Source organism: Capsicum annuum, chromosome 6, assembly GCF_002878395.1.
Source record: "Capsicum annuum cultivar UCD-10X-F1 chromosome 6, UCD10Xv1.1, whole genome shotgun sequence".
Taxonomy (NCBI): Eukaryota; Viridiplantae; Streptophyta; class Magnoliopsida; order Solanales; family Solanaceae; genus Capsicum; species Capsicum annuum.
Window position 1 is genome coordinate 158,182,872 of NC_061116.1, and position 8,001 is coordinate 158,190,872.

Sequence of the window (8,001 nt, forward strand, 5' to 3'; positions counted from 1 at the left end):
TGGTGTAAGACTTAAATTTTTGTAATAATCTAGAGTTACGTGATTGTTCAAGCCAGAGTTAGCTTGGTGTGTTCAGTTAGAGTTAGCTGGAGATTATGGCAATAGAACTATTACTTGGATCTTCTTGTAATAGAGTTATTGCTAGGAGACAAAGGATTAGGAGGTTAACTCTTGGAGTATGTATTTAAGAAGTTACTTGGATATAGTGGAGCTTAGAAACCCTGGAGGAAGGTCATGGTTTTTCTCTCTTGAGCGAGGAGTTTTCACGTAAAATTCGTGTATCCATTATTTACTTTATTCCTGCATATTTTAGCTTATATATATCCTTATTGTTTTTGTATGAGTTCATCTGAGAACAGGTTTTGGAATTGAGGAGCAACCCACTACAACCCTTCATTTAGTATCAGAGCCAGGATTTTCTTAAAAATGCTAACATATTGGAAGAATCTTAGAAAATGGCTGCTCCTTCAAATTTGGTTCTGAAGGCCACACAAGATAGTCACAAATATAAAGATGATGAAATAGCTTACATTGCTAAACAGGTACTTCAAGCATTGAAAAGGTCATAGGCTCTGTCCATAAAATATGAATCTAACAAGTACATCAATAAAAGAAAAGAAAATAACACCTGTCACAAATATGGCAATTTAGGCCATTTCATAAAAAATTATCCAATGCCCAAGGATTATGGCAGACAACCAATGGTTAAGAAGAAAGAAAAAGAACTCGTTTCTATAAAATACAGTCGGAAAGCTAAAGTTGACAAGGTTGCAAACCAAATGGTTGTATCCTGATGGGGTGATTCATCAAGTGACTAGAACGAATTAGTGCAAGGAGAAGATGTCTCCAAGATAGTGATGGAAGATAAGGTGGAAGTTTTTGATTCATTCTTTGCTCTGATGGAAAATTTTGATAATAAAGGTAACATTGGAACTCTCCTGGAAATCAAAGAAAATCTAAAGGATTATTCCCTCAGTAAGCTGAGATCCCTTGATTCTGTACTGATTGATTCATTGAATGAGCTTGCTAAAGACAAAGAGAATCTAGAGAAATCCCTTGAAAAACGTGAGGAAGAAGTCATTGAGTTGAGAGTCCAAATGACTGAACTCACCAATAAAAAAGAAAAGCTGAAGGATGATCTAGGAAAATGTTAAGAAGAATTGGTTGAACGAAGCATACAAATGGCTAAACATCAAGCATCCTACAAGAATCTTTCATATGAGAATCATCTCCTGAGTAAACAATTAATTGAAATTACAAGGAAAGTTTCCAAGAAAAAAGGTGAGGGAAGCAGTATACAGTTTCAGTTGGAAGAAGAAGTAGCTGAAGCTAAAGTTAATATGACTATTTCTCTTGAAAGGAGCTCTATTCTTGAAAGAGAACTAGTTAAGTAAGGACTGATCTTGAAAAGGCTCTCAAGTGGACTTCTTTATTACAAGTGCTCACTACTCTAACCTATCAATAAGGAAATATCATGAGAGGCTCAAGATACTACAGTCAAGATTAAGCCATCAACTATGCTGACAGACATACAAGGAGCTAGGATAATTATTTATAGATCGTTGTGGCAAGGATGGTCATACAAGAGAAATTTGTTCATCTAAAGTAGCAGACCATACAAGTATGAGAAATCTCATCGCTCTTAAAAGAAAGGAAAAAAAATTACCTAGCTGGACAAAGAAGAAGTTGATCTTCCCTCTATCTTTATATTGGGAACTCAGACTATTGATGTTGGTGTTGGTATCTCCGAGAATATGATTAAAGATTTAAGAAATTACCTATTGTAGTGGGCCCTTGAAGGAAACAATGTCTCCTTGGTGTATACTTGTGATTCCTTGAAGAAATCTAGTAGGGAACTAATTGAGTGAAATATGAGAAGATAGAGATTATGAGATTTAAATAAATACTGAGTGCTTTTATAATTCTCCTTTTATGGCTATGAATTGGCAAACAGGTATCCTGGCTAGTAAATAATCTATATGTCTAATTTAGTTTCATATCTTCTGTAGATATACAGCTATGATAAGGAGGAGAATATGAAAAAGAGAAGGTAAGAGAGCACAAAATATTGTGTTCAATGATCACTTAGGGACCTGGTTCCTCATCAGGTCAGTATCTTTTTACTATTCTTAAATAATGACCGTTTAATAAATAATATGTGCCATGTCATTCTATCGCTCTTTCTAAAAAGTTGTCAAATATACTTTAATTCCAAGAGACACATCTATCTAACTGGACACATCTCATCAGAACACTTTTTTTATCAAATATAAACTATTCCCCCGTGTCTTGTTTAAAATAAAAAAATAATTAGATTCTTTAATCTCTCATTTTGAAAAATTCTCTCTTACATTGCCTTATCTGTTCTCAAACCTCCATCTAAAACTCATACTATTTCCCTTCGTACAGTTCACTTATCTCTACGATGTTAAATCCCTCCCCATTCTCAGCAAATAGCGACCCATTCTATTGAAAAAATAGACACTTCCTCTATTCCATCTGGGTCAGAAGAATTGTTTCATATTACTAAGTTCTCTCCTCTATCCCTACATAAAATTTCTAGAGAATTCAATTCTCAAAAGTTAGAAACTCCTGATTATTCTCTTCCAAAAGAGGATAATGTTACCATCACTAAAGTTGAATCCAAAATTATCCCTTCCTCTGATAAAGAAGAAGATGTCAAGGTCGATTCCTCAGATAACCTTGTCCCAAGAGAAGAGAAATCCCAAATTGATTTCCTAAAAAAACTCTTCTCTGCTATCACCTCTCAAGCCAACACATCTAAGGACCCAATCTCTAATTAACCAATTCCTTCCTATCGAGATTTGGATTCATTCTCCAAAACCCTTTACTTGACGAATCAAAATACTCCGACAAATTAGGAATAGTATCCTTAGACAAAACCCTATTTGAAGATCTACAAACCTCCAGAGAACTTCCCTCCAGCATTCAAGTTATGAGTGAGGAAATTATGGTACTTTTTTTGGTGTTTGGTCTCTCAGGTGGCCAGAAGGATATAGTGCCTCAGATAGTGATGATGACAATCTATTGTCTTGGAAGTTGTCCAGGAAAAAATCATCCTCTTCTAGCAAGGCACCCTAAAAAATAGCTAAGACACCAGGCACTAGGATGAGTCACAAAAATGTGATGAAGCTTTAAAAAAATAAGATTGACACCACGAAAAGAAGAAAAGAGAAGAAGAAGGGGATAACTATAATTGAACCAGTTGATATGAAAGAGTTTGGTAAAGAAACTGAGAGTGGTGATGATAGCATGGATAGTGACTATAACAGTATTGATGAACTTTTTAAAAATTTGTCTGATGATGATGACAACAGTGTTTTCAATAATAATGTTGTTGATTATAATATTAAAAGAAGTATGTGAGCTACAAGAGCCAAAAAGAAGAGGAAAAAAACTATATTTTCTAGAAAAGGAAAGGGAGCTAAACAAAATATCTCTGTGTCAAAGATGGTTGGCAAGAGAAAAGGGCAACAATAGTAGGAACAAGGGACCAGGTCCCAACCCTAAGATAGCAAAGACCTTAGGAGCTTCTGATTCATCTACCAAGGGGACTGGTCCCTCATGAAAGGCCTCTTTATCCACTGAGAAGGGAAACAGGTTGTCCAAAGAGGTAAGACAAGAAATCCTAAAGAAATGAGAAGGTTTGAGAGGCAAGGTGTTTGACCACACTGTGGCTGAGCTCCCTGGAATGAAGGAATTACTTGAATAGGTTAAGTTTCAAAATTAGGAGCATTTATTTGAGAGTCTTATTCCTCTCCTATATGAAAAGAAAGTGCACTTGTTCTATCATAACTTGACATTCTCTGAAAATGGATTATAATTGACCTCTCATGTAAATGACGTAAATATTGCTATTGATAAGGATGCGATGTCTGAGATCCTGGGAGCTTTTACTTAAGGGATAACGTATGTAATATAGGAAGAATGATCTGTGAAATTTCTAGAGGTTTGTGGCAGATTGGATGACATGAACATAAAAAATATACTTAAGAAGGACTTGAAAAGTGAGTACCAACTACTCTTTGAGTTAGTGAACAAATTGCTTCTTTTAGACCAGATAAAAGAAATATTATCACTGTTTTAGATCTATATCTCATGGAGGCTATGTCCAAATTCAGAAGGGTCAGTCTTTCTGCTATAGTCATTGAACACATACATATAGTGATGAATGCAAAAGATGTAAGTATAGTCAGGCATATGGTTTCTGGCTTAATAGGATCTTTGCTCATTTCAATATGGTTTGTGGAAAGAAAAAAGTTAGATCTGTGAAACAGATATTTAACATGAACACTCTTGAGGACAATGAGTGTGAGCCCAAAAAAAGTGGTAGAAAATCCAAGTCTCTTGTGTCGAAATTGGTGGATATGCAGAAAGGTTTGAAGGAAGATATAGAGACTTTGACTACCCTGATTACTCTGAAGGATGCTGAGATTGTTGCTTTAAAGGCTGCATCTACAAAAGGTGGTGAAGTGGGAACAAGTTTGGAAAAGGAGTTATAAGCGAAAAATGTTGCCCTGTCGGATAGGGTGAAGAAGCTTAAAGCTAAGAATAAAGCCTTGCGCGCTAAGAATGAAGAACTGATTCAGCAGCATCTCAAGGCACACACTGACGCAAGTGAGAGAATGACAATCCTCCTTAGACAACTTCCTAATTCTTCTTCCGAGAATCCATCTCTACCTGGTCCCCACTTCTTTTTCTTAGTTTCTTTTTTCATTTATTATCTCTAGGATGTATCTGGTACAATTATTATTGTATTTTAAGGCTATTATGTTTGAATAGTTCTTGATACTGGTTTAAATTGATCATTGAATGAATTATTCTTATACTATCACTTTTCTTTCTTATCTTATCTTTCCTGCTCATATAAGTATTGCCTCAATGACCATGAGTTAAATTGTTAGATTTTCTATGATTGGTTTAATGCCTAACCTCTTTGACGATGCCAAAAGGGGGAAATAATGAGATGTAGTTGTGCTTAGTTTATAGCTATGTGGTTGTGTGGCTGATGATAGACAGGAGTTTTCTTTGTCAGGGGAAATTGGTTGGGAGAATCTTAAGGTACTCACATTCAAGGGGAATAAAATGAAAAATGCTTAGGGATATTAGTGATTAGGGAAATTGGTTGGGAAAACTAGTTTGGCTTATGTTGTTGAGTGTTTCTGTGTAGACTGAGTTGCTTTGTGGATGTTTGAAGATGCTGAATGATGCTTGTATGGGTTTGTCATCATCAAAAAGGGGAAAATTGTTAAGTCTTAAATTTTGACAATTAAAAAATTGTATATTGGGACCTGTTTTCTGGAGATTATGTGATGACAAAGCTGATACCACTTAGAGAATAGGTTGGGCACATCTGTCACTATCACAGTCAACTGTCACAGATGGCGTAAAGTACAAAAGTTGGTAAAAAGTTGTCGCCACCTTTTTGTCTCAGCCAATGGGATATCTCCTAAGTTTTCTTGCGTCATACTTTATATTTCTCATCTTCCTCAACAAGAAAACTAACGCTTTCATATTCTTACAACTAAATATATTTCTGAAGTTGTGAATCAAAGACTCCACTTTGCAACAGGGAACTGACTGTTCATCGAATTGTATTTTTATTTTCTTATTGTAGTTGAGTCTCTGTATTATGCTTTAAACGTTGGCCTACATTGGCTTATGATTTTTGGTAGGTGTTGTGGTGTAAACATCAGGTCTTCGTAATCATCTAGAATTAGGTGATTGTTTAAGCTAGAGTTAGCTTGGTGTGTCAAGTTAGAGTCAGATAGAGCTTGTGGCAGTAGAGTAACTGCTTGAGTCTTGTTGTAATAGAGTTATTGCTAGGAGACAAAGGATTAAAAGTTTAATCCTTGGAGTCTGTATTCAAGAAGTTGCTTGGACATAGTGGAGCTTAGAAATCTTGAAAGCAGGTCATGATTTTTCTCCCTTGAGTAAGGAGTTTCCACATAAAATCCTTGTGTGCACTATTTACTTTGTTCTTTTACTTCTTAGCTTATATCTTTCCTTGTTTTTGTTGTGTGAGTTCATCTAGGAACAGGTTCCAGAAGTGAGGAGCAACCCACTGCAACCCTTTAGTGTATTTGTTAGATTATTTTTTTTGTTTTACTCATATAATAGATGCAAATGTAGGCTAAAAAAATATATGTATATTAATAAAACATGTAAAAACATTAAAATGTAAAATCAATTCGTCTAAGAGGTCATCAACCAATAGACCTCTTACAAGGTCATAAAGCAGGAATTTTTGAGATCATGTGGGGTATTTGTCTTCTTCAGTTGTATAGAGTTTCTTTTGTGGCATATTTTATCTCTGTTCTGTTAGGCTATGGTATTAATTATTATATCATAATAGAAGAGTTCCTTTTGAATGAGCAAATCATAGATTGTATAGCCTAGTTATTAGGTTATCTTATTTTCATAGAGTTAAGCTACTAGGTCTCATGTTAGGCAGCTTAACTTCCATCATTATGTTCTCTCTTTATGGGAGGTCTTGGCCTAGTCTCCTCTTTGTACTTACTTTTTTGTTAAAATAAAAAGATCGGGGGTGGTGCTCAACCCTGGCCCATCCTGGATCTCTTAGATTAAAAAAAATCCATCTAAGAGTAATCAAAATTTTACATTACACCAACTAATTTGTTATATATCAAATCAACTATCAAATTAAAAATAATTCATTGGTCGTAAATTGTAATCCTATGTTACTAGCTAGGTATAATTTGTCTCAAAACTAAACTACCCCATAATTATTCTCTACTAGTTGTCATATTGTGTTGCTTAGAAAATGAATAAACAAATATTCTTTTAGGTCCACCACCACCTCGCCCTCGAAAAAATAAATACAAAAATTATGTAGCATCAAAAGATCAGTTTACTCTAAGAATTTTTCTAAAAAGTTAATGAAAACTTCAAGATACAGTTTTGTTATTCTGAACTGTAAAATGGAGTAACTTATAATATATTTGCATATATTCAAATACGTATTAAAGTCCTTTTTAAAGATAAATTAAGAGTAGTTTAATTTATTATTTTTTACTAATGTTGACCTTTAATAAATAAGTGATTGCTTGATTAGTGAGATAAGGAGATTTAATTTTCATATTATTTTGTACTACCCAATGTTGGTTGATAAGTATCAAATAAAATTATAAATATTAGTAATATATAGATGAAAAATACTTCTCACGCCCTCAAATTGAGGTGAGACGTGAATGTGATCCTCATACCCAGTTGAATGAACTCTATACTAGCTTATAGAGCTATTGAACTGGACTTATTAAAAAGTAATATAGCCTTATTCAATATCATTTGTCAAACAAAACAAAGAATATTTGAAACATAAAATAAATTAGATCTACTCTTAAATCATGAGCCTCTACTAAAATTTAGATGCAAGGACTATGAGTCATATTTGGGCTATATATTATAAATGAAAGAGCTAAAAATATAGTTGAACTATTTGAAATTGAGCAAAAATATCATTTGTTAATTTTTTGGCTAAAAAATATCCTTCTGTTAAATTTTAAGCTAAAAAATGCCCATCTCTCTAATGAAATGACACTGATCACGCCATGTGGACAAAAAATATCATATGACCACTTCATGTCAGCGTTTACCTTAAAAATCACCCTATTTAACACCACTAACCATTAACTCATTTAAGAAAAAATAGGCATTTGAGAAAATTTCTTTATCCTGAATGCTAACTAATTCCGTTTAAGAAACCTTGAGCAATTTAGAAAAAAATCAGCAGACTAATATCTAATTTCTTCTTTCTCTCCAATATATAAAATTCATCAAAGGTCTTTTTTTGGGAAAATTGAGAGGTCAAACTGTTGGACTGGTTCATTCTCAAGTAGACCAGACTTAGACTTAGTTTTCTATTTGTTTTCTTCTTCTTCTTCTTCTTCTTCTTCTTCTAACCCTTTTTCTTAAATTGCTTAACTTCTTCTTCTTCTTCTTCTTCTTCTTCTTCTTCTT